Source organism: Lepidochelys kempii, chromosome 27 (genome assembly GCF_965140265.1).
Source record: "Lepidochelys kempii isolate rLepKem1 chromosome 27, rLepKem1.hap2, whole genome shotgun sequence".
Classification (NCBI taxonomy): Eukaryota; Metazoa; Chordata; order Testudines; family Cheloniidae; genus Lepidochelys; species Lepidochelys kempii.
The window spans coordinates 10,894,683-10,901,912 of record NC_133282.1 but is presented as its reverse complement, the minus strand read 5'-3'; positions in this window follow the sequence as shown (position 1 = coordinate 10,901,912).

The window sequence follows — 7,230 nt, the reverse complement described above, 5'->3', positions numbered from 1 at the left end:
AATGCATGCTGAGGAGGCATGTGTATCACGATGCCTGCAGCATCTGAGAGGTTAATTCCTCCTCCCTGCACCTGTGTCTCATCTCCACCACCCCTCTCTTCTCTGTGCCTTGCCTCACTTCCTGTGAGCAGAAAGCCTCGCCAATGCAAATCATTTGGTTCCTGATCTTGAATTGGTCAAGCAAAGAGTGTGGCTGGCAGCATGGGTACAAGTACAGAGGATTTAGTGTCTTTGGTAGGGGATTTATTGGTGATCCTGGATGGCTCAAAGAATTGGGAGAGGGGTGGGTTTTATTTCCCTTTGTCTCTGGGTCAGGAGTAACTAAGGTGATAGCCTGATATTATCAGGCCCATCCCGATATAAGGGGCTTTGTCTTATATAGGATCCTATTACCCACCCTAATTACTCCCCCACATCTGGATTTTTCACATGTGCTATCTGGTCACCCTAGAAGTAACCAAAAGTCTTTCTCTTCTTTGGTGTCCTGTGTGAAATAAATTGGTGCATTCTGCTAAGAGCAGATGTAACACTGACAGACCCCAGTCTTTGGTGTGCAGGATCAAACTGGGGACCTCTGGAGCTTAGTGCATGAGCCTCTACCATGTGAGCTACAAGCCAAATGGCTGTTAGCTAAGCCTGTAGAGCAGCCTCATTAATTGCTCTCTAAGTGGTCTCGGTGACACTAGATGGGACAGACCACCACACCCAGAAGTGATGAATCCGATGAAGTGAGCTGTAGCTCACGAAAGCTCATGCTCAAATAAATTGGTTAGTCTCTAAGGTGCCACAAGTCCTCCTTTTTGCGAATACAGACTAACACGGCTGTTACTCTGAAACACACCCAGAAGGTGTGTGGGTTACATGGACACGTGTCCAAATTGTACCAGCCGCCCTGTTGGCAGCAGAAAGGACAGAAGCTCATTTCTAGAGGTGGGATCTCTCATCCCTAGAGGTGTTGATTCTCATTTCTAGAGGAGATGCCCAGTTTTAAGGTATATTAGTGCCCAGTATGAGAGAGACTGGAAACACTCACTTGACATTGTGTGGTCAGGTGCTCTGTAAACAGCCCTCAGATACAGCTCTGCCAATGCACCTCAACCCTGGTCTGCAATGGTCTCTGTTATTCTAGTCCAGAGCCACCACAGCTCTGCCAACGCACATAGTCCTTATCTGCAGTATCCAATGCCGTTCCAGCCCCAAGGCCTCTGCCCAGGCATCTCATTCTGACCTACAGCATCCCCGGATACTCCAGTCATGAGCTTTTACTCAGTTCAGCCGATGCACCTCACTCCTCCCTCTCTGGTGCTTATACGGTCCCACCACTGTAATTTCTGAGCAGAACCCTCCTGACTTTTCTCATGTCGTGTTGTGGATCATGCCCGCTAAGTTCTATAAAAAGGGCTAGATTCTAACGTCAGTTATGCAGGCATCCTCTGGAGTAACCTCTGTCGATGGACTAATATAAAACAGAGAGGAATCTTGCATGGTCTCTTACAATATGTGTTAACTACTTATGCCAAACTGTTCCATTTTGTATTTAGCTGTGACACTTTGAGTATCTTTCCCAGACCTGAAGAACGGCTCTGTGTAGTCTGAAAGCTTGTCTCTTTCTCCCACAGAGGATGGACCGATAAAAGATATCCCCTCATCTACCATGTCTCTGTAGGAACCCCAGAATCCTTTTCCATTTTGTTCTTAGACAGATTTACACTTGGTTCTTTAGAAAACTCAGTTGGGTTCCCCACTGAGGCTTGGCCTCAGTCCCCTCTCTTTTAACAAGACTGAATCCTTTCCTCCTGGCCTTGTTTTGATGTAATGAAATGTGTACGAAACTGGCCTTGTCACTGTTCAGAAGGTGCAGCGTGTTCCCGCTAACTGATGTTACGGGCTTTAGCTATTTAGGGATTGAGCAGGTTTCTGATCAAACAATGGACTGCCCAGGACCATCTGTCACTCCCTGGTTCTTCCTTTTATTGCCCGCCTGTAATAATCAAGCAGGTCCGTGTTCCATAATTTCATCCCCCCTAGCAACAAAGCCAGACAATGTGCTCAGATGCGCTGGTTTGTGGCGCTCCTGGCCTGGGAGTGGGGGGTGAGTATTGTCTCAGTGAGGGTCTGAAGGACGGGGCTCTCAAGAGCAACCTCTAAGAATGGCTGTTCCCAGGAGAGCTGCGCCTACTGCTGGCAGCCTGCCTGAGCTCTGGAGGAGCTGGATTGTCTCTGGAGCAGACAATCACAGGACAAACTGGTACAAAGGAGCAAAAGAGAAGAACACATCCCCTGGGTTACCTTGTTCCCACTCCTCCCCTGTGATTGGACCAGCTTGAGTAGAGATCAGGATGCTTGTTGGCCAATAACAGTGACGAGAATGTAAGCACCATCCAACCCAGGCCTATCCAAACTGTGTTAACCCTCTGCACCCAAGGACCTTATGAACATTCATTGACCTTTAGGTTCTACTCCCGTTTTTCTGCTGGAGAAACTGAGGCACAGAGAGATGTGACAGGGTCACACCAAGGAGTCAGTGGCAGAGCCAGGAATAGAACCCAGGCATCCTGGCTCTGCTCTGTGTTCTCTGTCTCTCCTGGAAGCCACAACACAGCGGAAAGCTGGCTCTGGCCAGGGTGGAGAGTTCTCTGACCAGCACCAGTCCCATCGCATGGATGTTTATGGTGTCCGTCCTGCTGGGGAGGGGAAGATGCTGGGGCAGGACAGTATCAGGAAGGCAGAAGCGTGTGCAGGTGAACGTGGGATGCGATTTACACACGTCCCCCCCCCCACCTCCTCCCAGCTCTGCTGTTCAGTATGCACCAGGCCTGGCACCTTGCTCGTCACCATAGCAACAAGTAATAGAGCTGAGCATCATTCTGGAGCTTTGCTGGGTGCGGTGGAGGCTGAGATGGAAGAATGAGCCTTGCTGGGGCTGCGAGAGGAGGGCAGGAACCACGAATTGCCATGGGGCATGAGAATCCAGCCTGGGATCCCCGTGAAGGGGGAGAAGGCCAGGTTACCGAGCTCTCGAGGGTGCCCTGTGTGACAGGGGAGGAGATGCTGAATGCTTTTTATCGTACACGCAGCAGGGCGACTCAGTGCCTTTTGTCTTAGCAGGGTAGCTAAGGCTCCTTCGCCCCAATTCCTGCCGATGCACCTAATTTCCTGATCTGGAGCCTTTCCGCTGCTGTTCTGGTCCTTCCCCCAATCCTCCCTGCCCCCACTTCAATCCTGACCTGCAACCCCACCCTACTGTCAAAGACCTGGGTGAGCCCCCCACAACATGTCTCCCCGGAGCACCCCCCGACTCCTTTAACAGTGGAAAAGGAAGGGTGTCCTGGCGTAGAGGGGTGTGGAGCAGAGCAGGGGGGTGGGCTGCTACGCTTTCTAGCTAAGGTCCTTCCCACACAGATGATATAAACATGCTGCCCTTTGTGCATTCATTCACTCAGCCTGAGAACAGCCAGTACGCAGAGATCAGATTAATGAGCTGAGGAGGGTCCCCTTGTCTAGAATGCTCCTGGCCTTTTGGGGCCACAGTGTAACACAGGAGATCTGGGTTCTAGTCCTGGCTCTGCCACTGGCCTGTCAGGGGGCTTTGGGCAAGTCTCTTCCCCTCTCTGTGCATCTGTAAAACGGCGCTAATGATACTGGCCTCTTTTGTAAAGTGCTTTGAAATCATCTGATGAAACATGCTGTGTAAGAGCCTGGTATTTTTATTTATTAATCGGTTTCCATGTCTCAGTCATGTAGGATGGCGCAGGGCGCAAAAATGGACACCCCTAGGACACGGCAGGGGTCTGACTCATGCCAGTGGCTATGCTTCCAGCTTCCTAACACAAAACCTAAACCACTGCCCACAAATTGACCTGGCCAAGTAGTAAAACACACCCAAATACACACACATCTCCTGTACAGAGCACTCCTGTACACCGGAGCCAAGGGGCCTGATTCTTCATTGCCCTGCACCTTTTGTCATCACTTACACAGCACAATGGGAGCACAAAACGCTACAGAAGGGTAACAATTTACATCCTCACGCTGGTGCAAACGATGACATAAGGTACAGGGCAGCTCTGGAACTTCCTTATTCTGCTTTGTATTGGGTGTCTGTCAGGAACGGCTCTCAGTGGCTTTCTGATCAAACAGCTGCTTCTTTCTTTTCAGAACAGTTCCTTCTGCTGCGCTCAGTTCCCACGCTGAGGTGGGGCCACGCCCTGGAGACTGGGTTTGCTGCTTTGGCTGTTTTTCGATGCTGGTGTATGCGTGGGAGATATGCTTCCTCTCTAAGCACCTGATCAAAGTTGCTTGCGTTCTGGATGTCCTCAAGAACCATAGACTCTCTATGTGACCTTGCATATGTCTACACTGCATTTGTAAACCAAGGCTCAGACTCAGGTTTGACCCCAACCCTCCCTACCATCCACACACAACTCTTTCTGACTTAGGTCAGCAAGCCCTTTGGACCTGGGTCCTCGGACCGACCAGGGGATGGGCCCTAGGATGCACATCCAAGCCCGGTCATTTTGCAGTGTGGATGCAGGTCAAGCTGCAAACCTGAGTCAGAAGGTCTGTGTAGTGCAATGTGGGAGACCCGCGTTGACAATGCAGTGCGGACGCTCAAGCCTGTGCTCGGAAACACCGAGTCCACAAGCCCCGGTCCCACAGGCCCAGGTTAACAATGCAGTGTAGACCTACTCTCTGTGCCTCATTTCCCCAACTGCGCCATGGGATAGCAGCACTGCCCTGCCTCACGGGTGTGATGGGGATCCGTATATTAAAGGTTGCGAGGTGCCTGGGTAGCAGGGTCACAGGGCTCAGATAAGTACCATGGATAGAGTTTTGTTTCGGTGTTTTCTATTCCTCCTGCAGGGGTCTCCCTCAGCAGTGGGTCTGACATCACCTTGGTGTGGGTGGCTGCTACAGCTGTGGCCTTTGCCGCTTGCTAGACACTTTCTGTTTGAAATCCAGCCTTCTCTCTCACTTACTCAGCTTGGCGTTGTTGTATTTCTTCTGTTCTAGTTTCCTGGTATTAGTTTCTTTTCTAACTGCTTCAGGCTGATTGTCTTTGGCTCCAGAAGCATATTAGATGTTGGTAGTAAGGGTTTTGTCCTTCTGGCCATGAGTTTCTGAAGTTGTGATATTTGAACAATGCTAAAGAGAGAGGCCTCAAATCCACTAGGGTTGGGGAGTGGGGGAGTATTCAAGGATGAAATCCTGGCCCCATTAAAGTCAACAGGAGTGTTACCATTGGCGTCAATGAGACCAGGATTTCAGCCCCCAAGCCTTTGCTATTTGTGTGGACTTTCCCACCAACTCATCTGGCTGTGTCATGAGGCTGTACCTGAACTGATCTAGCCAAGGGAATTGCTGAATTGAGTCATTTGGGAAGTGTGGGGCATTTTCTGGTATGAACTTATCTAGACTCCCCTGGTGAGCAAATGGTACATTGCTACCCAGTCTGATTTGCAACAGCTCAGTTGCATTTAAAAATACAAACAAACCCGTAGTAGTCACTAGTAAGAGACCTAAAGAGTATCTTTCCTGTTTCTTTCCAATAGATCTGCACCAGATTTGGACCAGGGGCAACAAGGAATCTCATGTGCTTTCAGTGGTTCTTTTCCATGGTGTTTCCTGTGTTCATTGTAGATTTCACACTCGGATATCTTCTCTTTCATGGCAGCATTCACGACATAATGAGGCATCTCCTGCTCTGTTCTTACGTCTCACTACCCAGATGGGCACTGTGGATTATGCGTAGTATTTCTGAACTTACACTGTGTGGACTTTATTATAGTGATCATATTCTTAACCAAGTAATTTAGTGTCTGTATTTGCTCAGCAACGTCTAATTTTACCATCCAGTCAAGCTCAGCTGTGTCAGTGATAAGGGAACGTTATGTATGCAGTGTTATTGTAGCTATGTTGTTTCCCAGGATATTAGAGAGACTAGAGACAAGGTGAATGAGGTAATATCTTTTTAATAAAAGAGACAAACTTAGGAGCTTACACAGAGCTCTTCTTCGGGCCTGGAAAACATCCTCACAGTGTCACAGCTAAAGGGGGAACAGATGGTTTAGTATAACTTGTTAACACATATTTCAAGGGCTCATTCAAGGTGAAGTGGCCCCTTAACACCCTTGTAGTCATAGGGGGGAAGGATAGGACTTTGTGTAATAAATGTTTTTTAGGCCATACAGTGGGATCTGTATCTGTATCAGTGTGATGTATTATTTTATTATTACATCCCTGCCCATTAAACACCTCTGGAAATTCATTCCTGTTTTTTGCATTTTGTTCTGTAGACAAATTCTGCCCCTGTTAGGTTCACCTGGATGCATTTGCAGATGGATGTTTCATCTAAACACACTAGGGACTTCCTGTATGGCATCAAACTGTACTTAAATGGTATGAGTCCTCGTACAGATCTATCAGTGTAACCGTGCTACTGTGGAGGCTCCTTTGGGGACCATTATGTGAAACAAGCTTCGTTTTTATCACTAGTTTTTTACTGGGGTTCTTAATACATTTACAAAGCAAAACTCCACAACAGGTTGGTGTGTGACACTGGAAAGAAGTGAACAAAGTGCAAATTTCAAAAGAGCCGTTGTAGCTGAGCGCAGACTTTCTGGGTGCCCTTGGGCAAATCACTTAGTCTCTCAGTGCCTCAGCGCAGAGGGGTGATAATAATGCTTCCTGTCTTCACAGGGAGGTCGTGAAGGTGAATGAATTAAAGCCTGTGAGGTGCTCAGACACCCCGGAGATGGGCAGCAGTAAGCACCTTTCGATGGATGCCTTCTCTGATCCTTAGGAAGGGAGCGTGTCTGCTGTGAACCTTAGGGGGAGGGATCTCCCAAGGCAATGCATCAACCCCCCGGCTGTGCCTGTGGTCCCCCAATCCCTACAAACTTTAGCAAGTCTTGGAACTTGGGAACGGAGCTATGGGAAGGAGGGAACTTCTGGGGGTCGGGGGGGGGGGGCTGCCAGGAGGGGTCGGGGGGGGGGGCTGCCAGGAGGGGTCAGGGGGGCCACAATGAGCAGAGAGAATCATGCCCCATAGTGTTGCTAAGTGGGCCTGAGGGTCTCTACCAAAGGGCACTGCTGACCGCCTCTCCAGAGATGGCTGAGCCCAAACCCCAGAACTTTGCCAGGGGGTCTTGTGGGGTGGGGGCTGTTTGGAGAACCGGCCCCATCTTGACAGCAGGGGAGGAGGAATGATTGTTTGCCCTGGCTCTCCTA